The sequence below is a fragment of the Seriola aureovittata genome, chromosome 9 (assembly GCF_021018895.1).
Source record: "Seriola aureovittata isolate HTS-2021-v1 ecotype China chromosome 9, ASM2101889v1, whole genome shotgun sequence".
NCBI lineage: Eukaryota > Metazoa > Chordata > Actinopteri > Carangiformes > Carangidae > Seriola > Seriola aureovittata.
In genome coordinates this window covers 28,965,848-28,992,895 of record NC_079372.1, presented here as the reverse complement: position 1 = coordinate 28,992,895, position 27,048 = coordinate 28,965,848, and the positions used below count along the sequence as shown (strand labels likewise).

At 42.3% G+C, this 27,048-nt stretch overlaps 1 long non-coding RNA gene across 1 annotated transcript in view; it reads left to right on the top strand.

Moving 5' to 3' along the window:
• Positions 1-18,941, top strand: part of LOC130174701 (uncharacterized) — a 44,873-nt gene extending 25,932 nt beyond the window's left edge. The window contains exon 3 of the long non-coding RNA XR_008828619.1: positions 17,938-18,941. This is a non-coding gene — a long non-coding RNA (uncharacterized LOC130174701). The remainder of the gene's footprint in view (positions 1-17,937) is intronic.
• The last annotated feature ends 8,107 nt before the right edge of the window (positions 18,942-27,048 follow it).

The window sequence follows — 27,048 nt, the reverse complement described above, 5'->3', positions numbered from 1 at the left end:
TCTGTGCCGTCAGCTTTGGAAATCTGTTTATAAAGAGCAGGAATTTTCTCAGTCAAATTATTGAATGGTCCAATCAGCTGATTAGCTCCTGTGTTTAAATTTAAATTCAGATTCAGAAAACTTTATCCAATCCAGCTCACCCAGTCCGTACACAACTTCAAAACTCTCAGATCAGTTCATGTCAGAGGCAACAGATCAATATACATGAAGCAATACAAGCAACAAGAAGAAGCAGGAAGTAAAATAAATAAAAAATACAACAAATACATAAAAATGACATGAATAAATAATATAAATAAATTAATGACTAAATTAAAACATTTAAATATAACAGTCAGTTAAAATGATGACTGTTGTCATTTAGTATCCTGATATTATAGCTACCAAACACAGACAGTGTTGGCTTTTCTAAAATATTTATGAAGCTGTGACACTCATTACTATGGAGACCTAGATGGGTCAACTTAATGCAGAAGCCACAACAGAAGTGAGCAGTGGTCCGTCTATACTACTAGGCCTACTATAACAATAAATATGTAAATTAAAAAAGTTTGACAAAAGTACTTAAATATGAAAATTAAATCCATTGAAAACTTTAACTTAGCGACAATCAGTTGCCTAGCAACAACCTTTCACCTACTTATCAAACAGGTTCAGAAACTTTCCCAGTGAAAATAATAAAACCAGCTGAGTGTCCCGATGGCCGAGTGGTCGGGGTGCGTACCATTTTCTGAGCAGTGAGTCTCCGGTTCAACTCCGGGCCGCCGGACTTCTTCCTGCATGTCGTTCCCCTTCTCTCTGTCTCTCTACACTGTCCTGTCAAACAAAGACATGAAGTGAAGAAATAGTCCGTCAGTGATAATAGTCCTCCGACAACCTGGACCAATAGGGGAATTGGGCATTTTACACCATACATTATACATCACAAAACAAAACAGGCTGCATGATGGGAAATGGAGAGATGACCTTGTTACACTTAGATCCTAAATGGAAATTAAACGTTTGTCCTGAGCGTTAGATGAGCGGCCATGTTGTTATCTCCATCAGAACCGTTAATCGTCTGTTCGATGGTTGTTTCAGATTTAACCGGTCAGGTTTCTCTCTGTCCTGTCGAACCTCGGCCAGTATTATGCTAACATGCTGATAAACTGTAAACGTGTTGGAACTGTGTCGCATGCTAATGTTACTGCTGCCATGGTGACATGCTACTATTAGCAAGCTAGAACTGACATTAGCGAGTTAACGTGCCTATAATTAGCCAATTAGGCGTGAGCACATTTATCATACACTCATCCTGCTGTTACTCACGTGTGAAAATTGAACATATCTCCGTGTTTTGTGGATAAACTGTTTGTGGTTGTTAAATCCTGGACCTTCCTCTGTCTCAGCTGCATTTATAGCCAGTGGCACAGCTCAGTGGATCCAGGGGTTTCAGAGCAGGTGGCCACGCTGGTTCAGATGGGAGGCACATCAATAAGACACAAACAGGCACATGCATCCAAACACATTAGAGCACGTTAGAGCAGTGTGCTGTGGCGTGTTTGTGGCGTGCCTGCGTGTCATGGTAACCATGTGAGTCGGAGTTAAAACCTAAATGTAGTGGAAAGACAAGGGGGAAATAGTGACTGAATTTCTTGCTTGAACTTCTGATTTTGTGCTCGAGTGAGCGTGTCTGGAGGTGGAGACGTGGGTGTGTGTGTGTGTGTGTGTGTGTGTGTGTGTGTGTGTGCGTGTGCGTGTGCGTGTGTGTGTGTGTGTCTGTGTGTGTCCTAAACCACAACTCGCAAGAAGATTTGGATGTTTTGTGATACAGAAATGGCAGCACAGCAGTACATGTTGGTTATCTCGTCTTGCTTGCTGTGTTTTAAACACACACACACACACAAACACACAAACAGCCAGGTGCCTGCATGTGGCAGCTTCAGTTAAGTGACAGTTGTCTTGTCACCCCTCCTCGCTATGAACCTATTTGACCCCGCCACACACACCTACACACACAAACAAAAAACACCAACAGCAACACACACACCCACTATATGTTGACGTGTGTGTTTGTGTGTGTATGTGTGTGTGTGTGTGTGTGTGTGTCCAAAAAGGAAGTAAAGAGATGAACTAGCACACACTCAGTGCCTCTCTCTCATTCTGACACACACTAAAAACACACACACCTCTTTTCTTACCTCCTGAAGTGTAGACATTCACACCCCTCAGTGACTGTGACAACAGGGCTCATCTGTCATCACACACACACACACACACACACACACACACAACAGAGGGGGAGAAAATAATGACCAGTGTGTGTGTGTGTGTGTGTGCAAACAGCATGCACATTCCTGGAGCCGCTGACCCGGGCTCTGTGGGTAACCATGACGACCACTGCTTCACCATGGAGACGACCGTTACTCCCTTTACTCGCCCTCCTTCCCCTCCTCCTCCTCCTCCTCCTCCTCCCCCTCCCCCTCCTCCCCCCACCCCACCCTGCTCTCCTCCCTCGGTGTCTCCATCACTCCCTCTGTCCTTGTCCCACCGTCCTGCTGCTGTGAATATTCACTACACCTCCAAATATATATCCATCCGCCATCGAAAATAGCAACAATAGAAATAACAAATGTTACTATTTATTCCTGTTTGAGTCGTGATTCTTAAAAACAACAGTGAGCAGCTGTTTCAGGAAATTAATGAGCGGTTTTTAAAAACTAAAACTATATATCTGTGACGTGAAGATTGATGTCTTGATGGTCGTGGAGCTGACGGCTCAGACAGGGTTGTCAGGTTGGAAAGTTTTGACAAGCGCACTAACGTGTTGTTGGTTTTGGTCTTTTCATGGGATTTGTTGACAATAAGATGAGTGCAGTAACATGAGGTCCATATCGTATAAAGGGAGATGTCCATGGGTTTTTTATTCCTCCGTGCCGGTGACAGTCAGAGCAGCAGCCATCTTGTTTTGTCTGTTCATACGTCTCTCTTCTCATGGACATGATATCTCAGTAACACCTTGACGAAACTTCTTCAAATTTGGCACAAATATTCACTTGGACTTGAGGATGAACTGATTAGATTTTGGTGGTCAAAGGTCAAGGTCACTGTGACCTCACAAAACATGTTTTGCCTCCTCAGAGCCTCCTCTCTTCTGATTGGCTCACCGACCTGTTGTTCCTAGAGCTCCAGAGAGAAGCCTGAGAGAGGAGATGTAAAACTACACTGAGAGGGTTTTTGGTTCTTAAAACCACAAATATATCTTCTTATGGATCAACACTTCAAAACAAAACACAGGAGAAAAGGAAAACATGGAGCTAAAGTTTAAGTTGTTTACACACTAACCAGACATCTCAATAACTTCGTCAAAGACATTTCTTTATTGTCTCCACAAAACCTTCTCTTTTTTCTTTTACCTGTCGTAAGTTTCTCTGCAACAGTTTTATCAAAACAGACACTGGGATTTAGTGAGAGGATGAAAACAGTCTCTTCAGCCCTGAGTGGAAGCACCAGGTAACAACCTGAGGTGACACAAACAGCACCCTCATGTTTATCAATGTGACTGTGAATCTTTATTCCGGAGGAAACCAAAGGGACTCGCTCAGAAAGAAAGATCTGACTCCGGTGAGCCCAGGTTTCTTTTTTAAGAAGACTGAGTTTTCCCCCCAATGATCACAGCCGACGTCTGCAGCTTCCTCATCAGTGAGAGGAGGCCACCGCTCTCTGTTGTAGCTGCACTTTTTGATTTAGGTAGGGAAATTAGCTCATTAGCTGAGCTCAGCTGCTAACCAAACAATAAGTTCACACAGTTTATTCAACACGTATTCGTACCAGCAACTGTCTCATAGGCTGGGGGCGGGGCAGGCTGACCCCCCCCCCCCGATTAAGACTTTGACCCCTCCCAAAGAGGTAAAAAGAAACAGTTCAGAGGAGTTACGACATTTATCCTTCCTACTTGTAATTATAAATATTACAATATGTTTCTCGTACTACGATTTCAGATACCCCTAAAGTGGACCGTACCATTTTTTCACCTTGGTGTTAGCTGCATATATCACTCCATCAGTGGCTCCTGTCCTCAAGTCTCTGCTCCTTTGCATCACACAAGCTAATTGAGACACTGTAGCTAAATATAAGTAGCAGTAGCTAACTAACTAGCTTTATTACTGCACCTAACTTTTAGACTAGTTTCTGAATTAGATTGTGTCAAGTAGATGAACGCTAATGTTAGCTAGTTTCTAACGTTTACTTAAGTTACTAATAATATTAGCCAGCTGTTAGTGCCCTTACATTTCCAGTGTTAGCTAGTCTTACCAATATAAAATGTCATATGTGACCTGATGTTACAAGCACTGGAGCTCAGTCATGAGCAGTGAGACAGTGGAGGATTAGTTGTTGTAGAGAAACGTTTTAACATCAATATACATCTTACTATTTCATTTTAACAGTCTTTGTGTGTCTGTGGTGGTTTAGTTGGTCTTTTACCTTTTTGATATTAGCTTTTATTAAAAGTTTTCACTCAGTAATCCTCAGTAATTAAAGTAAAATTTTGAGGTACTTGTGCGTAACTTAAGTATTTGATGCTACTTTATACTTCTGCTCCAACTCCACTACATTTATTTGACAGCTTTAGTTAAACAAGCGAGATACGGTAAGGACTGTAACCCTTCACTGAAACACCTGCGTTGTACTGGAGATAAGATCTGAGGAACATGACTCATCAATAACATGTTTTAACTCTGAAGCTCAGACACACCTACAGATGGTAACAAACCAACAGAAAATCAGAATAAATGAGTCGAGACATTAAAGACAAATTTGATGAGGTTGAAAATTGTGTGAATCCTGTTATGCACATGAGGAAGTGTTTCTGTCCAGTGGAGATCCAGGGAGCATTAAAGCTCTTCTCTGGCTGAACACCTCATATGATTTTTCCTTACATTTGTAACCACATCTGTGTCTCCTCTGAAGTTACTCACCTAAATCTGTAACTTCACATGTGTCCTGTGGTTTTCTCAAACTGGTTTTTCATTAGAAAACAGTGACAGCATCTAAGAATGTTAGAAAATCCTGGATCTTAACCAATCACTTGTTCTGTGGAGCATGGCCAACGTTTCCCAGAATAATCCATAAACAGGTTTTTGAGACATCGTGGTAACTGACAGACAAACTGTAAACTTTGCCTCCATGACAGTATCATACCTCTTGAGTCTCTGCACAGTGATGAGAGTGATGTGAGTGTTTGTAGGAGAAAATGTCTGACCTTCACTCTGCTACAGCTCAGACAGGCCACTGTGTGGAGGCTGGCTCATAATGATATAGTTATCAGCAGAATTCATCCTTAGCAAATGTTAAATGAATGGGAAGTAAGAGAAGTCTTTCTCCTGCTGTCTCCTAAATTGAATTGGTGAGAAGAGTGATGAGCTGCTCCTTTGTGTGTCTGCAGAGGTCAACACCTTCTCCCTGCTGCTGCTGTTTGCTGCACTTTCAAAAAGTCAATTTTTCTGAAATTTAGAGGCAGGCTCATTTTAAGATTGATGACTATGGATCTTTGAAATCGTATTAAAGACACTGAATGGATTTTTCAGGCCTCAGGGTTAGAAAACTTGCACTACCCATAAAACATCACATAAAAAAAGCAGATCAAAGAAAAACCTGAAAATCTGGAGTATGAAATTTTTCTCTTCAGCAGCAGCTACTGAAGAACAAACTGTTGTTTCCTTTTTTTTTTGTTGTGTCACTTTTGTTTCAGTAATTAATGTTGTTGTTAACAGACATGTAATAATTTATTGTGCCCAGTTAGAAACACAGATATGTTGAAGATCCCTTTTGACGGTTTACTGTTCGGCTCTTACAGACATGTGCTGTGTTGATATCTGCTGACAGTGACACGCTCTTCACACCTTCAGCATGGTGTGATTAGAAAATGACACTGACTGTATCAGGGTGGGTCAGTGGTTCAAGGCCAGTACCATGTTCTGACTTGATTCCAGCCCACTTAGTTTGTCTCATCTCATTTTTCTGCTCCAGATTTTCATGTGTGTTTGGCTCTTGTCTTCTGCTCTATGCACAGAATGAACATATTTTTAAACACAGAGATCCTGTATGTTAAACTGTGTGGAACACCTGCATAAAGAGGGAAACAGTTCAGAACAGGAGGCCAGAGGGTGTAGAGGGTTTATATTTTTTAGTTGAAAATTAGGAATCTTGACATCAAAACCTTGATGTAATAAACTGTGAGAACAAAGAAAAATCATAATGTCGAGATGAGGAATCATTATTTTGTGACATGAGGAACATGAGAAATTACAATTACTGCAAGTCAGGGTTCATTCCCTTATAACTGCACCACAGACTGTAAATAAAGATGGACGTCGTCTCTGTGACGTCACCCACAGGCTTCTGAAGCTCAGAGTGAGCTGCTCCACCATCGCCATCTTGGCAGTGTCTGACTCCGCCCCCTAACTCCCAGCTAATCCAAAAATTCGAGCCTTCAGTTCATGTCAGTTTGTAACAAATATACACTCACCCACCTGTCACTCAAAGAGGCCACACCCTCAATCTTCCATAACTGTAGTCCTTAATAAAATGTAAACAGGTGAGTTATATAAACAGGTGTCATGGAGTAAATTAGCTCTAGAGACCAAAACAGTTTTTGTACCAGGCTGTAAACATGTTTATTTCTGCTGTAAAGTTGGACATTTTAACGTGGGAGTCTATGGGGACTGACTCACTGTTGGAGCCAGACTCTAGTGGTCGTTAGAGGAACTGCAGCTGCTGGATCTTCACTGTTGATGCTTCATGTTTCAGCCTGGAGGTTGATAGTTAGTCCAAACTGGAGAAAATGTCTCAGCAGCACCAAATAAAACGTCAGTGGTGCTGCACAAACATGATTTACATTGTTTGATTTCTCCATACCAGTGAACAGAACTACATGTACCATCTCTTCACAAACGAGTGGCTGTGATCAGACTGAAGTTGTTTTTCTCGAGGTGAGAAAATTAGATCAGAATTCCCATAAAGACACAAAGTCATCGTCTCAGCTGATTGAACTATTTTCGATGTTTGTCTCCCAGGACGTTTGTAAATGTGTTGTTTAGGAAATCGAGGCTGAACTCCATAGTGTCACTGTGTGTTGGCAGCTGCTGCGTCAGCTCTGCTCCATCAACCAAAATATAGATTTTCTGCCTCCAAACCTTCAATATGATAAAACCCAAACTCCAGACTGAAGAAACATCACCATGTCCACCTTCTCTCCAGATCTATGGCTTGTCTTTGGACTCCTCCGACTCTCATCACCGCAGCTCTTCTCAACTTTGAATCTACGTTTTTGCTTGTTATTCCTCTGCACCGGCGACAGTCAGAACGGGAGCCATTTTGTTTTTGGGTTTGCACGTCCGTCTGTCCCATTCTTGTGGACACGATAATCTCAGTAACACCTCGACCGAACTTCTTCATATTTTGCACAAACATTCACCAGGACATTGATTAGATTTTAATGGTCGAAGGTCACGATGACAAAATAAAACACTTTTTAGCCATTACTCAAGACTTGAAAAAATGTCACTTTTCATCTATTCTCCAGGACGAAGTGATTGTCTGATTCCCACCGTCTTTTTGTTGCAGGAAAGAAAAAGCTTTGTGTTTTGTTTCATAAAATAATCTGAACTGCTTTTTAGACTGAGTCAAAACGAGAGTCTTCACTTGTTAATATAATCATATAATAATAATAATAATATAATCCTCTAACTGATGCTGCCGTTGATGGTTTCGTAGAATTATTACTGTAACGTCTCAGAATGAATGAGGTAATGATTTATTGATGATGAAACGCAGCTCACAGTGCGCCTGAAAATCAAAGATGGAGGTGATGTCAGATTAAACCTGTGATCAAAGTCTCGTCCCACCACTTCTGTTGCGTGTTATTAGGTCAGATAATCAAACTCGTTTGTGACACAAGGTGAAATTTTTTCCTCGCCTCCCTTTTGAGCAGCGTTTCATCCTCTTCCTGTTTGTGTGTCTCCTCCACAGAAAAACTGAGCCTTTAATAACAAAAACAAAACCATGCAGCTAAATATAGTTCAGGTGAAATGCAGGGATTGGAAGCAGCTCACGTCGTCTTCATTCACAATATTGCAGAGCGGTGGCGTCATACACCAACAAAGGTGACACCACAGGTACTTAAGGTTTCCACCTTTCATCTCTTCACCTCCACCACTCGTCGGCGTTCTTCTTCCCGCTGCGTTCATCTTCACCGTTTCGCTCCTCATCTCCTCCTTTTTTCATCTCTTGTCAAATGATCTCTGAGACTGGTTTGATCCCCAGACCAACTTCCTCCTCCTTCGCTCCCGTTGATCTGTCAGTCTCACTCTGTTCCTGATTGTCTGCCTTTTTTTTTCACTCTCTCTCATTCTTATTCTAATCTGTCTGCCTCTTTCTCTCCGTCTTTTGCTTTTGTTCCAGTTCTCTTGTCATCTTACACGCCTGTTTCTCCTCTTCTGACCCGTCTTCCCTTTTTTTGTTCCTCTTTAATCTAACCTTCCTCGCTCTCCTTTTATTTCTCATTGCTTCCTGTGATATTACCTTCCTCTCTCTCTCTCACTTATTTGACCCCTTCTTCATCTTCTTCTCTGGGTCTCTACCTCTTCATCCTCAGCGTTTCCATCTGACTGTCTCCACTAAGCTGCGTTCAACTTTTCCATCTCTTATCACAGGCGACAGAAGTCGACTGATCACATGACAATCGTGTGTTGGAGTTTTTCCAAAAGATGTTTGTGGACAACGATTTAAAAAAAAATCTCATTATCTTTAGTTTAAAATGTTAAAAAGAGTCTTTCTTTCAACTTTGTCTGAGCTGTTGTGTGTGTGATGATGTTCCTCTATGACCTTTCCTCCGTTTCTGTCTTGTAATTCTCTCCCTCACTCTCCCTTCTCTTTAATGCCCGCACAATTTCTTAACCTTTTATCTATCATTTCCTTTTGTCTCTCGCTTATTGTCTTCTGCCATTAGCTTACCAGTCTGTCTCTCCTGCCTTTCATCAGTTTTTCTTTCAGGCTCTTTGACCCTCCTTCCCCTCGTTTCCCTCCACTTTTTTTCCTCCTCACTCCCTCTCTCGCTGGCATTTCTCTCCTTCTCGTTGTCTCTTTCTTCTTTCACTCTCTGGGTCTCTCTGCCCCCCCCAACACACACACACACACACACGCACGCACGCATGCACGCACCTACACACTTTCCTCATTCATATTCCACCTGTGTCAGTCTCCTTGGAGTTGTCTGAGGGAATCAAATCCACCTTCAAATTCATCTTTTTATTCTTCTTATTCCCTCTCTGACTCAAGGTCCTTCTCTTTTCTCTCTCTTCTTCTTCTTCTGTGGTGTTTGTGTTTGGGTGAATGAGTGTAAGTGCAGGTTTACTTCAGATTTTGTTGTGCGACGGAGACGCATGAAAGAAACACTCACATAAAGGCTGTTCACAGAGCACAATCAGCACATGTACATTTAGTCTCTGCACACTGACACAGAATTACATTACATGTCTGAGTCTCACTAAAAGCAGAACATGTAACATACAAGGACAAGGTGACATGTAAGAATAAACCCTTCTGGTCTCTGGAGGACAGTCAGTGATGCTGGCAGCTTTAAAGGATATCACCAGTGTTATTAAATTATTTTCTTTTTTCCATTAAGAAGGACTGTTACATCCCTCTGATGGCAGTGAAGAGGAGTGAGAGTGGGAGGAAACCCAGGGAGCGTTTTACCTCCAACACTTTTTCTTTTACAATGTCAGACAATTTTTTGAGAATGCCGTGGAGATATTCAACAAAGACTGCCGCGGCCCACGTATGATCTTAACCACATATGATCACATGATCACAGGTAGTGATGTCACCAGAACCGGTACTTCAGAACCAAGTTGATGCCAAAATTGTGAAAATGTGACGGTTCTTGTGTTTCAACAGAATCATAAGTAGTGAAGGTGCAAGAGATGTGATTCCTCCAGTTATGGAGATATTGCATTCATAAGCCCAAAACTGTGACCTTTGACCCCCAAAATGTAATGGGTTCATCCTTCAGTCTTATTGTATGTTTGTGTCCAATTGGAAAGGATTCCCTTGAGGAGTTCTTGAGATATTTCATTCACAAGGCCAAAATAATGTTTTGTGAGGTGACCTTGACCTTTGACCTTTAGTCACAAAATTCTAAGTTCATCCTTGAGTCTAGGTGAATGTTTGTGCCAAATTTGAAGAATTTCCATCAAGGCGATACTGAGATATCGTGTCCACGAGAATGAGACGGACTGACAACCTGAAAACAACATGGCTGCCGCTCTGACATAAAAAGCACCATGACTGGTGTGGAGATATCTAGTGTTTGACTTAGATCATCAGGGACAAGTTCTAGATGACCAGAGGTCAGGATGTAACGCTGTCAGAGGAGGAAACAGATACAGACGTCAGATCTGTACCGAGTTCAGACTGATGAGTTTAAATCAACAACATGTCGTCAACACGTTCATGTCCTGAATGTTTCTGTCTGTGATCTGTTGTAGCAACGTTCACAGAGGCTAACGTTAGCTTGTGTAGGCTAACATAGCTCTGTTGTTAGTACAGGCCTGTACACTGATTATAAGTGTGTGTGTGTGCGCGCATCATTACTTTCCAACATTTTTTTTCCTTTGTTTTAGAGCAAACGACTAATCGATCAGTCGAGAGACCGATTGGCAACTAAATCAATGGTTAATCACAGGCTCTCTTATTGGTGCAGTTTACCTACAGAAATAATGTAATGATATAAGAGGACTCAGTCAGCACTGTGTGTTAGTAAAGGTCAGAGAACAGTCATCTGTTGCCTCTGACCTGCTAGCATAGATCACACATGATCACGCAGCACTAATGTTTTCATGAACCTGCATCTGTCTTTATTCTGTCGAACCAAGTCTTGATCGTACGGTTCACGACCCAGGATCAAATACTTCATGTTGTCCAGTCGTTTGACGACAGAAACACACAGATGTGAAAATGAGATTGTGACGTCAGCCATGTGAAAACAGCACGAAGAGCAGGAGGAGACAGGTTTATTTACCTGTACCAGTCCTGCTCTTCACCACCTGTCGGCTGACGTGCAGGTCTGTTGTTTAACAACAGAAGCTCTTCTGCAGTTTTCCTCTTGTTGTTGTTTAGTGGAATGTTTTCATGAATCCAACCTGGAATCATCGTTTTTGCCATTTTAAATTTAGCTGGCTGAGTGTGGACTGTGCTCCATCATTCCTCCCCCTTCTCCCTGACAGGCTGGTGGGTCTCCTGGTGAGAGATGACCTTTCTCCTGCAGGAGGGGGGGGCAGCAAATGAAGCGAGAGAGGGAAGGATGTGTAAATGAGTGAATGACAATTTAGTGGAATAGAAAGGTAACTGTGTTGTTGAGATGTGCAGACGTATAGAGTGTGTTGGGGTAGGTGGTGAAGTGTGTGTGTCTGTGTCTGCTTCTGTTTTTGAAAGTGATAGTGTGTTAATGTGTTTGTGTGAAAAATTAATGTGAGAAAGAGAAAAGGTGGTGTGAGTGTGTGTGTGTGTGTGTACGTGTGTGCGTGCGTGCGTGCATACCATATGTCCGCCGTTGTGTGTGTGTGTGTGTGTGTGTGTGGTGAACTGATGGTAAATAGAGATATTTACAGCATTGTGTCTTCATGTGGTAACCATGACGACATCACAGTAGGAGAGGCTGTCTGTCTCAATGCATTATGACATCAATGTTTAACCTCCAAAACACACACACACACACACACACACACACACACACACTATATACAGCATCATACTGTCACTTAGTGAATACAGCTGGTAAACACACACACACACACACAGATTATGCATTTAGGCAACGTAAAAATACACATATGATGGCAAACTGCAGTTGAGTGGCACTCCATCCTGAAGTGGAGACACGCGCACACACACACACACACACACACACACACACACACAAACACACACTCAAGTGGAGTAGGAAGAAAAGCTGTTAACACTCCCTGAGGGAAGCATGCTAGTCTCTCAAGTACGCTGAGGGAGTGTGTGTGTGTGTGTGTGTGTGTGTGTGTGTGTACGTGTGTGCGTGTACGTGTGTGCGTGCGTGCATACCATATGTCCGCCGTTGTGTGTGTGTGTGTGTGTGTGTGTGGTGAACTGATGGTAAATAGAGATATTTACAGCATTGTGTCTTCATGTGGTAACCATGACGACATCACAGTAGGAGAGGCTGTCTGTCTCAATGCATTATGACATCAATGTTTAACCTCCAAAACACACACACACACACACACACACACACACACACACACACTATATACAGCATCATACTGTCACTTAGTGAATACAGCTGGTAAACACACACACACACACACACAGATTATGCATTTAGGCAACGTAAAAATACACATATGATGGCAAACTGCAGTTGAGTGGCACTCCATCCTGAAGTGGAGACACGCGCACACACACACACACACACACACACACACACACACACAAACACACACTCAAGTGGAGTAGGAAGAAAAGCTGTTAACACTCCCTGAGGGAAGCATGCTAGTCTCTCAAGTACGCTGAGGGAGTGTGTGTGTGACTGTGTGTGACTGTGTGTGTGTGTGTGTGTGTGTGTGTGTGTGTGTTGTGTGTGTGTGTGTGTGTGTGTGTGTGGTATTTACATGTTTGCAGAACATGTTTCATTAACTAGAAACCACTAGATAGCACGTACATCAATCCTCTAAATTATTTGTTTTCTGTAATTATAGAAAATGTCTTTTATCTGTCAGGATCTGTATCACACACACACACACACACACACACACACACACACACACACACACACACACACACACACACACACACATACATTTTATCTCATTCAAACAAAGCCAGTACTTCAAGAGTAAACTGTAAAACAAAAAATTCACCCAACTCACAATATTTAAATCTTAGCATTTTTAGCGTGCTAATAATAGCATTGTGTGTTATATTAGTACTAAGGTCAAAAGAGCAGAGGTTTATTACAATTCAGTCAGTTTTTGGGTTTAAATCCAACCATCAACCTCCAGACTGAAACATGAAGCATCAACAGTGAAGAACCAGAAGCTGCAGTTCCTCTAACGACCACTAGAGTCTGGCTCCAACAGTGAGTCAGTCCCCACAGACTCCCATGTTAAACTGTCCAACTTTACAGCAGAAATAAACATGTTTACAGCCTGGTACAAAAACTGTTTTGGTCTCTAGAGCTGATTTCCTCCTTCATGACACCTGTTTATATAACTCACCTGTTTATATAACTCACCTGTTTATATAACTCACCTGTTCACATTTTATTAAGGACTACAGTTATGGAGGATTGAGGGCGTGGCCTGTTTGAGTGACATGTGGGTGAGCGTACGCTTGACACAAACTGACATGAACCAAAGTCTCAGCTCCACACAGGCCCCTCCTCTTTGACCATATTTGAATTAGTTAAGGGGCGGAGTCAGACACTGCCAAGATGGCGATGGTGGAGCAGCTCACTCTGAGCTTCAGAAACCTGTGGGTGACGTTACAGAGGCGACGTCCATCTTTATTTACAGTCTGTAGTTAAATCTTGTCATTTGGACTAAAACACTGAAAAACAGTGAATTTTGAGCTGCCTGTGGAATTACATAAAAAGTGAGGAGGTCAACAAACTCATCTGGCTCTGTCCTGTGCATCATCTCTTTGTAGTTTTGGCTGTTATTATTATATTAGTTATGACAACACTTTGCTCTCAGCAGTAACTGAAATGTGTGGGAGGCAGCTGCTACAAAAAGACAGAAACACCAGCAGTCAGACACTCAGTCGATAATTTGGGTAATTTTCCCATTTGCCTTCATTTTCTCTTCCAGATCAGTTTGGCTAAGCGGGGGGTTTGTTTACAGCCCCTCTGACTGATTCTGTTTATTCTCCCATCTGACTTCTTTTTAGAAAAGTCAGTGTGTTTTCAGATCTCACAAATTGACTTGGCGAATATACAATCTTCTTAAATAATGGCCCCAACTCTCAGAATAAAATCCATGTCGCAATAAACAAGAGATTCTCCTTTAACTTCAGCTCATCAGCATCAAACAGTAACATTCATCATCCAGTCAATAAGACAAACTGTGACTGTTTAACACTTTAATGTTTAAGTTTAATATTTATTCTGAGCATTTACTCATTAGAATTAAGAGAATTCTTTCTGGATTTTATAATAATTTATTTGCTTTGTAAAGTTCTGAAGTTAAGCTGCTGAGCGCTGCCTCGTGGTTTCATGTTCTGTGGAGCTCTGGTTCTCATCTCACTGAATGTGAGTTAGTAACCGTACAACACACTGTGGAGTATCATTTTCAGACCACGGACGGAGTAATGCTGGCTCTACATTCATCACACCAGAGGCAGACATATACATTTTCTGCATCGACAGTCGTCTCAATGAAGCAGAAATCTGCAGCAGCAGCAGGAGTTTAAGTTGGAGCAGGTGGAGGAGCAGCTCTCACCTTTAGAATAAACCTGCATGCTGGGAAACGTAGAAAATCACTAACTGAATCAGAGGCAGACAAAGTAGCTTCAGGAGAAAAATAAGTAAATCACACTTGATCTGAAAATATCTGGTGGTGCGGCGAACATCTCAGACTGATGATATCTGACGCTGTAAGAGAATCTGAAGGAGGGTTTTTCCTCTGATGATACTGAGGTGAAGTCGTGTTTCCAAATACTATCCATCACCTCACTGTGTGTGTGTGACACAGTGTGTGAGATACTGCAGGTGTGTGGGTGGTGGAGGGAGGAATTGGACAGTCAGAGAGAGAATGAGAAAGTGAAGAAGAGAAAGAGAGAGTGAATCATTCCCTGAACAGACCACCTCGACAGCGTGATATCAGATGCATTATTTGATGATTGGATCGCTGGCTACAAAAGCTGATAGATCTCTGCCTGAAATTGATTTCTGTCTGGATGGGACACACACACACACACACACACACACAGACTTTGGCCAGGAGAAACTAATTACCAGTTCACGGAGTGTCTGAGAAACCTGAACCTGAATGAAAACACCTGAAGGACTGGCAGACTGGCAGCTAGAGACAAAATAAATTGGGAAATTAACGTTCTATTATTGGACAGAGAGAGAGAGAGAGAGAGAGAGAGAGTGTGTGTGTGTGTGTGTGTGTGTGTGTGTGTGTGTGTGTGTGTGTGTGTGTGTGTGTGTGTGTGTGTGTGTGTGTGTGTGTGTGTCAGTGGGCTGGTGTTTCCACAGTGTCTGATGATCTGATGCCTTCAGGGTCACTGCTGGTCTTTTTCAGGGGCACCTTTATTGAACCATGAAAAATATCCACTGGATATTGGATATTCAGTTTGAAATGTAAACAACAATGAGCAAAAGATTTTGCTGCTGCTTCAGGCTGAGCGTTTTTAATTTGTCTAGGATTTTATTCATTTCAAAGAGCATCGGTCTAAGAGCTATTTAATTTTCTGACCCACTGGTATTCAGGTGACTTCCTTAGTGCAGGTTTGTTTGTGTGTGTTTATTCATAATAATAATAATAATAATAATAATAATATGTTTATTTATTGAGCACCGATCAAAATCAGAGATTATAAAGTGATTCATAAGGATAAAATAACAAAACAAACAACAAAACTTGCAAATTTTTCAAGATAAACTAGAGCCACCTCCTGGTGGTCATATCCCTCCGCCACTCAGACTCGTTGCAGGTTACAGCCCTGTTTATCCAGAGTCAGAGAAAATAACGGCTAGAAAATGTGTAGAGAAGTCACCGTAACCTTTGACCTTTGACCAGCAAAGTCTAATCCGTTCGTCCTTGAGTCCAGGTGAATGTTTTTACCAAATTTGAAGAAGTTCCTTCATGGCGTCACTGACACATCGTGTCCACGAGAATGAGACAGACTTTCGGTCTCAACAGACTCTGAGTCTGAGTCTGGGTCTGACTGAGGCTCAAACATGAGGCTGAGTCTCTCTGATGTTTCCTCCTCTCACCATCTTCATGCTCTCTGCTCTTTCACCTGTCCACCTGGAGCCAGCAGGTGGTGGGCGGGGCTCAAGGCTCAATCAGGAAGTAGGAGGAGATGAAAACAATGTTAAACTAAATATGAATCACAGCAGAGGATTTTTACAGAGTTTAAAAGACAATGAAACTTTTTAATTTCAGCTCTGATTTAAAAACAAGTGAGATTAAACTAAAATAAATGATTTGCAGCCATTTAAAAAGCTGATAAACTGACTTTAAGCTTCACCCTCTGCTGCATCTCTGCCTCTACCATGTATGGGAGTAACATTAGTGGTCATGGTGATGTTGTTGCTGGTGTGTGTGTGTGATGTTGTTGCTGGTGTGTGTGTGTGTGTGTGTGTGTGTGTGTGTGTGTGTGTGTGTGTGTGTGTGTGTTGGGGGGTTACCTCTCTGTCAGAACTCTTCTGTCACACTCGGTAATGATCAAAGCCCTCCCTGGGACCCCCTACCGTCCACACTCACACAACCAGCCAACTGGACAGGAATTGCTCAGCCATGCAGCCGGCGCTCCACACGGCTCATACAGGATCACACACACACACACACTTATACATACACACATACATGCACGCTACTCCTCCTCTTGTTCCGTGTCTTTCATCCCTCCACTTCCTTCTTCCTTTCTCTTTTCCTTTACATTGCTGTGTGTATTCCTCTGCTTCAGCCTCCTTTGTTTAACGTATCTCCGCTTGTTGTCTCTCTCTCCTCTGCTGCAGCTCGTCCTGCTGTTGCTCTGCACTCGTCTCTCGTGCTGCTTCACAGTTTCTTCCTTTAAATTCCTTCTTCCTCTGCTCACTTTGTTCTGAGAGTCACTGTTTGAGACTTTCCTGTCGTGCTCAAAGAATTTCAGTTTTCTTTCTTGTTTACTCAGATTATTCCAATAAATATCCAACATTTTTATTCCTTATTTTCTAAATTCAAATGTAACTACATTCAGATTCTAATTCAGACTTTATTAATCTTAAAATCACAAGTACACACAACTTCAAAACTAACAGATCAGTTCATGTCAGAGCAACAGATCAACATACGAGGGTCAATACAGGAGCAACAAGCAGCAGGAAGTAAAATAAATCAGAATAAAACAAGTGAAACACTCACATTAACACCAACATTACAATCATATTAACAGTTACTTAGCAACTGACTGTATATAACTTTCAGTCTGATTACATATCAAACAGGATGTTGAGATTGTATGTGAAAATAACAATAAGCCTGATGTTGGGGTCAGGAAGCTAAAAGCACTTGGATAATGTTGCACATCGATCGTGGTCAAATAATTAAAACTTTTAATATCGTTGTTTTTTCTTCGTCCTGAAACAAAAGCTGACACAGTCGCTTCCTGTTACATTATTTAAATGTCACCACTTCATGTTTCCATTAAATGTAATCACAGGAAATGTGTTGTTACCTGTGGCCTTGTTGTTTCTGGCTGCTAATACAAATATATGAATATGAACTTGATTTTTTTTGGTGACATTGGGAGGCATTCATTTTTTCCAACTTTATTTGTTTTGTCACATGTCGACACTGCACATTTTATTTGTCGTAATTCTTCCCTCCTTCTGTCTGTCCTTTCATCTTTCCTCTCTCTTTCCTTTCAGTCGTCTTTTTCATCAAAGATAGACCTAATTTGATTTGTCTGTTTTTACTGTATTGTTGTAGCTGTTGGTGTTTCTGCCTGAATCCCAGCCTCAACAGGATGTTTCACTTTCACCACCAAAATATAATAGCACTTAATAATTCTGCTCAGGGAAATATTTTACTTTGTTCCAACCCCAGTGAAGAACTGTACACCGCCGGACCGCCATGTCTGCGATTACTGGAGTGGTTCGACCCCTCCCTCCCCTCCTCATGAACCACTGATTCATGTTACGTCTCTTTCATTTTTAAGGGGAGCGGGCGTCCCACCTCCCTTCATATCCACGTCCCCTCCTGCAGGCCCTGCGACAGCCCACTGAGCAGAGAGACAGGAAATGGGGCAGAGAGACGCGACAGCTCAGCACGAGACTGGAACCAAACCCACTGACACACACATCTGCACGGATACACCAGAACCACCAGGAAGCCCCATTTGTTTTCTAACTTGTCGCCCCAAGAAATGCTTTTCTGCTTCACTCACGACTGATTATTCCCCACATGTCCAACATGCTGGGATACAGTTTTAAATAAGCTATAAATGCTTTGAATCCCACGTCAGGAAACATCCTGACATTTAAGTCTGCAGTGGATAACCGTTAGCTGCACAGCCTCTGCCGTTCAAAGGATCCTATATTTTCTTTAGCATGTACTTCCAGCTTCGTGTCGTAGTTTTAACACACTGCATCCAGCCCTAGACAGCTGTATGTTAGCAGTGTTAGCAGCCAGCTAACAGGTTAAGCAGGTTAATTTATCAAAGTCCGATGTTAAAGTTTAACCACCTAAACAAGCTAACCAGCTCCTACAGTTAGAGTTATAACTGACTCCACTTGAAGTGAAGTGAGACAAGGTGCTCAGACTGTGAGCATTAAATTTCATTGGTTCCTCAGTACATCAATCAAACGACAGTAGCCAGTCAGACAGATAGATAGATATATTAATATTAATGTTAGATTTTGGTTCTGTAACCCTATCAAAGGGGAAGTCTTAGTTCCAAGCATCAACCTCAAAGACTGAAACATGAAGCATCAACAGTGAAGAACCAGCAGCTGCAGTTCCTCTAACGGCCACTAGAGTCTGGCTCCAACAGTGAGTCAGTCCCCATAGACTCCCATGTTAAAATGTCCAACTTTACAGCAGAAATAAACATGTTTACAGCCTGGTACAAAAACTGTTTTGGTCTCTAGAGCTAATTTCCTCCTTCATGACACCTGTTTATAAAACTCACCTGTTTATGTTTTATTAAGGACTGAAGTTATGGAGAACTGGGGGCGTGGCCTCTTTGAGTGACAGGTGGGTGAGTGTATATTTGTTACAAACTGACATGAACCGAAGGCTCGAATTTTTGGATTAGCTGGGAGTTAGGGGGTGGAGTGAGGAACTGCTAAGATGGCGATGGTGGAGCAGCTCACAATGAGCTTAAGAAACCTGTGGATGACGTCACAGAGGCGACGGCCATCTTTATTTACAGACTATGTTCACTCCTCAGCTCTGCTCGGGGCTACTAGCATCACACCCCAGGATCACTGACTGTACCACCAACGGTACCAGTACCAGTTGCATTTTGGGTAATGCAGGCACCGGGTTTTGATGAGGAAAGTGCATTTGTGGAATAAAAAACACTAACACGATGACATGACACTGACATGACGTTGTTGTCTTCTGAATAATGCAAAGCACAGTGGTGTTGTGCATGAGTGATATATACACATCAGCCCGTATTTGTGGCTACAGCAGAAACATACAGTAAAAGTCAGTTCAGTAACTTTATGGAAACTACAGGAGGCTCAAAGCGGCAACAAGCAGTTTCCTCAGGGTTCCTGCATGAAGCCGTTTTAATATCACTTCATTTCAGATTTAAATCTGACTGTGTCACATTAAATATATTTACACAGCAGTTTTCTCCACCACCAGAGCCGGCGTGTCACTTCGCCTCGAGACGCTGCCGACCCACCTGAGAGAACCTCATTACTATTAGTTTCAGCTGAGACGTGTCTGATGTCTGGCGGTCTCCATGCTGTTTCAGCGGCTGCTCCACGCTTACGGTTTGGGAGGGAAGCAGCGGCGTGCAGGTAATAACAGGATAAGCATTGAGGATTTTGACTCAACAAAAATAGCCAGGGCTAAATGAATGTGAGCTGTTTCTGCTGCGCTTGTTAACCAATGCAAAATGTAAAAATGCGGCACATTAAACTATCAGAAGCTGCAGTACGTGCTCCGCAGCACACACAGGTGTTTCCCTCAAACCTGAATCAGACCGCAGCACTGGATCACGAACCTCGGCCACTCAGATTACTATACTATAGCTGGCCGGGGCTGACTGTGCACTGTATCCAGAACAAAGCAGAGAGGATGATTAAAAAAAGCCCTGCTAGTCATCGGCTCTGTGGAGCTGAAATCCCCTCTCTCAGCTCTCTGGACGGTGAACAAGCAGCGAGCCACAATGGCCAGCAGATTCCCCCGGATTTGGAGCACAAAGGGTGGGCAGTTGTCCACCCAATAACCCTCAACCCCCCCCACCCCCCCACCACCACCACCACCAGCCTGCCACATGCATCCCTCCTCTCATCATCGCCCCACACTCCCATCTCTCCATCCACGGCCTTCCATCCGATCAGACCGCCAATGGCCGCCGCCGCAGCCTCCTGAATCAGTCGCCAGCCAACTGAAATAATGAGTACATGTGTGTGTGCATGTGTGTGTGCATGTGTGTGTGTGCATGTGTGTGTGTGCACAAACACTTACCCAACAAATCCTGCACATTTTTGCCAACTGTCATTGTCCTGCCAAACAAGAATGTCATAGTTGTGGTAATTGGAGTTTTGCTCCAGGCACACACACACACACACACACACACACACACACACACACACACACACACACACACACACACACACACACACACACTTCTATTGCTATGGGTGTGAGGACAATAGAGTAGCTGTGTTGGGCTGTTACAGTGTCTGTCGTTATTCCTGAACACTGAATCTAATTTTAACCATAAATTCATCCTCACAGTTTTAAAGGACTTTAATTTGACGTATGAACTTCCTGTTAAGTAATGTGATTCACACACACTCACACTGACTCTCCATTAGCTCTGAATGTGGGTTTGTAAAGTTTTCAACACTGGTTTGAGGTGAGCTCGTTAAGAGTTACCTGTTCTCGTCACACATGGACCCAGCGGAGGAGAGCCCGTGACCCATCCCCTGCCCCCACCCTTAGCTTAAGAAACTCTGGCTTCAAGTTTATTGCAGCCAGGTGTTTAGTTGCACTTGAGTTTGGCATAATCATTAGGTTGGTCTCAGACAATTAAACAATGAGACGATTAAAGCTCAATTAATGACTAATGTCTAATGTCTCCAGCACTGTTATGTTCCCGCCTGAAGCGGAGGTGCAGAGACGGCAGCAGGTGGCTGAGTGGAGCACAGCGATGGAGCATCCACTTAGCCAAGTTACAACCACCAACTGTGTGTGTGTGTGTGTGTGTGTGTGTGTGTGTGTGTGTGTGTGTGTGTCCGTGTGTGTGTGTGGGTGTGTGTGTGTGTCAGAGCCGGAGTCTAATCACCAGGATTGTGCCACTCGTGTCTGCCATGACAGTGATAGTGATTGCAGCAGCATTTGGCTCCAGTGCTGATAGAAGTGTGACGAGCAGCCGAGCGGCCGCCGGGTCTGATGGACATCAGAGCGTCTTTGATACGAGTCAGTGACGACTTTAAAGAGCCAAACAAACATGTCATCACAGTTTAGATGTTTCATTTCTCTGGTTTACACTGAAAGTTCACATGTGAGGAAAAGGTGGAGGAGGCCACAGCGTTTCCAAGAAGACGAGGAAGAGGAGAAATGTCTTAATGCAAACAAGCAATTATTCAAATTAGAATCACAGAGCTGATGATAAAGAGCCGTCAACTCTGGAACACATGAACATCTGAAATCAAATTATCTCCAGATATTAACTCCTTTACAACAAAGGTTCAGTTCTGCTCGAATCAAATGAGAACTGTTCTTCCAGCTAATTATATCTGTTAAATGTCTTTGTTTGACTGTTTGTAGCTTGTTGTTTTCAGACTGAACGTCTGTATATTTTTAGGTCATTGTAGGATATTATCAGTCAAGTCGAGAATTAGCAACAGATATAAACTCTTTGTACAACACATTAGTTTCATACCCCGTTTTTCAAACTATGATAAATTGCATCGTTTCTAAAATATCTATTTGTAATCGAACCAAATCTATTGAATTTAGAATCGTACATCGCACACGTATTACTCAGTTACCCAGTTAGCACAGTTAGCATCTTTTCAGAACAGTTAGCACAGTTAGCATCTTTTCAGAACAGTTAGCACAGTTAGCATCTTTTCAGAACAGTTAGCACAGTGAGCATCTTTTTTTTGTTTATCTTTTTGTTTATGTTGTTTGTTAACTGACAGTGGCTGACACAGTGTTAGCAGTTGTGCTAATGCTAACTCTCTCTCTCTCTGTACTGATGAGGTTTCAGGTGTATTTAGCCCCGCCCCCCGTCCCCACCGGCTGACAGGATTGGTTCCTCAGGTTTGTGACGTATGAAACCCTGAATCTGTTTATGAGACTGTGATTGGTTCACTGCAGGTCAATATGGAAACACTCAGTCATGGTGCTGATGATTATTTCATCATCATGTGTCTGTGTTATATAAAAACATCATGTGGACGTTAACGAGGTGAAACACTAAGACGGAAAGATTCCCATATGAACGACTTGTGAGAGTTCACGTCATCAGGACGGTTGTGTGAGGATTAAAACACTGTCGACACTGACGCCATGAAACGTGATTTATTTACATTGAACAGCAGACTTTTGTTAATGTGAGGCCTCCATGTTTGTTTGGTTTTCAGGCACTTTCATATTATTAAGTGTCAGGATTGATTCATCAGAGTTTCCCAGTCGCACTAACTTGACACATTGTTTTTAACAGAGTCTTTGGAGCAGAACCTGATAAAACTTCATTGTTTCATTTTAAAATGACTTTGTAGGTTATTCTTGCTGATGTGTGGTTTCTACCGGAGAATGATACAGCACAGCTCCAGGAAATATTTTCACTGCTCAGTCTTTCCTCAGAGATTTTATGAACACCGGTTTCATGCAGCTCAGTCAATCAGTCCTCAACCCGCAGGTTAACGCAGGCAGAAATGTCACACAATTTGTTATTACTGCAGTATTATCAATCAAAAAGTCGAAAGGTACAAGCTGTTTATGGACTCTTTTTTTTTTCTTTTTTTACAATCAATCCCAACTTTCTTTTTTTACAGCTGTTCCTTTCAAGGCCGTCTGAGCAGGGACGAGACGCCCGGCGCTGGAGACGGCGGTGAGAGGATCAGCTGACCCACAAAAGTTTAAAAATCTGATTTTCTGCTCTCTTGTAAATGTAACCAGTGACTCATAGCAGACTGCCTTCAAAGCTGGCTCCCACTTCCAAACAGTTTCTGGGCAAATGACCAATGCTATCAAAGAAAAAAGCTTTGATTCCCTCGACATATTTATTGATCATAATACTGCCTTTTGATATGTGCTGCTGGAAGGGGAGCCCTCCCCTGAATATCAATGAAGGCCCACTGACAGGCAGATAGAGTGGGAATATCATCAAGGGCTTATTCATATTTCATGTTTTCTATTGCAGCCTATTCTCTTCTGTTGTGTTCAATTCTGATTCGCACTATTCATTTTCTCTCTCTCCCCTCTTTCAGTCTTTTCTCACCTTCTCTAACAACACTAATGTCCTGTGTACGATCACGGTGCGGCAGTGACTGCTGCTGCACAACCAGAACCAGAACCGGTCGCCTCTCTGGAGACGGATAAAGATCTACTGTACTCCACTTGAGTCCTGCAGTGTACCACAGTCAGGCAGAGGCAGCTGAAGTCGATAGGAAACATCAAAACATCATCCTCCCTGTTCTTTTTTTAATAGGATCAAATGCATGAGGCAACGATCAAAAGACACATCCAACCTTTTGTTTTCTCCTATTGCAGTATCATTCTGCTCCTCCACTGATGGCCCTTTGTAACAGTAGATGTAAATGTAATAAGAGGAAGTTTTAGACAGCCTGTCCACCTACAGAATTTATATCATAACTCACAAGCTGTAAGAAGATGCCACACGAGAACTAGAACCACCTCCTCACAGTTGTATCCCTCCGCCAACCAGCCAGGTGTCAGGAAACAGGGTCACAGTCTCTCCTTCCTGAGTCATGACCAGAAGTGTTTTTACAGAACATTATGATGTCACAGTGAAGTTGACCTTTGACCTTTTGGATGTAAAAAAAAAAAAAAAAAATCGTATCATAATTAGTGAATGAATGTGTGAGTAATGGCCAAAAGGGTGTTTTGTGAGGTCACAGTGACTTTGACCTTTGACCTCTGACCGCCAAAATCTAATCAGTTCATCCTTAAGTCCAAGTGAATGTTTGTGCCAAATATGAAGAAGTTCCGTTGAGACGTTGCTGAGACATCACGTCCACAATCACACAATATGCCTCTGGCTCCGACTGGTGCAGAGACATAAAAATAAAAAATAAGCTGTAAAACAAATGTTCTTGGATGTCTTTAATTATATTTTATGGGTTTTGAAGAATAGCAGATAGTTTTACTAAAATATATATTTCTAATAAGGTGAGATGACGCTCTCTCCTTCTCTGAGGATCACTTTGTGAAACTACTTGAAGAGAATAAACGTATATACTCCAGACCCACATACGTCTGGGAAGACAAGGGATTTTTTCTTTTCAGATGCTGAGGAATTAAAATTCCCATCATTTCCAGGCTGCCTGCTACGTGTTTGATTACAGCTGTATAACCGTGGTTATGCTTCACTGCTGCCTGATGCATCATGTTCACATCCATATTCAAAGTACAGAGCAGCCTTCTGCACATTACGGCCGTTTCACCACAGCTGCCGACGCCTGTGTGCTCAGTAATAAGTCTCAGCCAGAGTCATATACGTTTATACACTCCAACTGAAAAATCATTAGCCCTGCTCTCCACTCTACATATTTGATCCCTCTGATTTCTTGGCATGAACTATCAGTCTGCAAGATGTTCTTTTTCTGCCAAACTAGCAACGTGTCTTTAGGGAGGGCATCGTCTGTCAGTCGGTTCATCACTCTGGTCCACACTGAAATATCTTAACTACTATTTGATGGATTGCTTTGATATTTTCTAGTGATTCTCTGACTTTTTCTCCAGCAGCAACAACAAGTCAAAGTTTTCACTTTTACTCTGAAATATCTCAGCATCAACTTGATGGATTGCCACAACATTTTGTACAGGCAATCTTGGTTCCCAAACAAAAATAATTTTTCCATAATTTGTCCAAGTGTTTTCTAATGTGACGCCTCTATCAGCAGGACGACATCGTGTCTGTGGTTCCTTAAAATGGTACAAATTACTGTCGACAATGCAGACGTTACAGTTCGGTTACGTTTAGCAAAGAAAAACCCAAAACAGAAGAAAAACACTTGTTTGTTTGTTTTAGGGAAAGTTATGTTTAGAATGAGTCGGGGGACCTTTGTCACCATGGTTACAACAATACACCCATGGTTAACAGAATGTAAAGATCATGTGGGAAAATAAAGTTAAAGTTTAGCTAACTAATGTTAGATAGCTGTTAGCGCCCTTTCAGTTCCAGTGTTGTCATTTCATCACGAATATAAAATGTCATGTATGACCTGATGTTACAAACTCTGGAGCTCAGTCATGAGCAGTGATTAGTTGTTGTAGAGAAACGATTTCACATCAATATAGAGTTTATAATTTCATGTTAACAGTCTTTGTGTGTCTGCGGTGGTTTAGTTAGTCTGTTTCCTTTTTGATATTAGCTTCTATAACAGACTCCATCTTTGTTTTCACTCAGGAATTCAGGAGTTTTACCTGTCGGGTCATTGACCAACATTAAACTCCATGTGTGATGAAGGCTCGGTGATTGTATTAGCAGTGGTGGAAAGTTCTGTTCTTAGGTACAATTTTGAGGAATTTGCTCTTAACTTGAGTCTTTCCATTTTATGATTCTTTAATCGTCCTCATTTTAGAGGAAAAGTTGTACTTCCTTCTCCACTAGATTTATTAGACAGCTTTAGTTAAAGAGAGATGGATACGGTAAGGACAGTGAAGCACCTGCACTGTACTGGGTTCCCTTTCACCCCCCGATTGTCATTTTATAATCAAACACTTTGAGTCAAACAGCAGCATATTAGCCTTGTCATTATGAGTGTAACATTCTCGTGTTAGCATTAGCTGAAAGCTTGTTTAGTGTCACAGATCTGCTAGCATCTCATTTCATTGTGTCTCAATCTTTGTTTTTAGGCCTTAATTGTTGTGACGTTTCTGTCCTGATCATCTGTCAGCTTCTTCCTGCCTCTAGGTTTCTGTTTCTTTCCTCTCTCTGTTCATGGTTGAATCTGTTGATGATTTCCTAAACATAAACCCTTTTCACTCGCTGTGAATCGTTTCCCAGATACTCCTGCCTGACACCAGGACATCAGCGTCTGATAGCTTGAATTAGCGTTTGTGTGATAAGCCACTGGTGTCAAAGCAGACTGCCTGTTTAATATTACAAATAATAAACATGATGGCTCGTTACAGTGAGCGAGCTCTCACGTCAGCAGCGTCTCTCCTGTTTGCACTTGATCTGTGAAGAGCAGCCGAGCTGTTTGTGGAGATGAATCCAGGCAAAGGCCACTCCAACATGTTCATTAGTCTCTAAAGAGTCCTTTAAGATGAGAATCTGCCTGCAGCCTTTCACTGAGGCACAATTACACTCCACTGTGCATGAATATTTCTACCTGTAAAGCTGTGGAGAAACTGCAGGGCATCTCCAACATTTAAACTCAAATCTGTTGAAGTTTTCTCACCAACTCAAGGCTGAATATGTCAGAAGTCATTGTACATGCAGTTTGGGAACAGCTCTGGTATTTAGGAGACAACATCTGTCCTGAGGGGGGAGGTGACAGTAAGGACTGCATTATGTCCTGAAGACACACAAACCTGTGAGAGTTTAAGTTTTAAAATAAGATCTGGGTTCTGACATCACTTGACATTTGGAGGCGAGTGTCTGTTGTCAACATGAGGAAACTCATCTGGTCCTCACACCTGCTTCCCCCGTTTAAACTCTCCTGTCTTCATCCAAGGATTCTCTCTGTGTCCTCCTCCTCTGTGTGTCTGGAGCTTCTCCTCTCACTCACTCCTCAGAGTGCTCACCTCCCCCCGCCCTTCATCTGTTCTTCGTCTTTTCTAACTAGCGATGTGTCATCTGGGCCTGACGGTAAACATCATATGTCAGCTGCTGAGCCTTAATGAGCTATTAACACTGATTAGAGTCAGTATCAGATTTATTTCC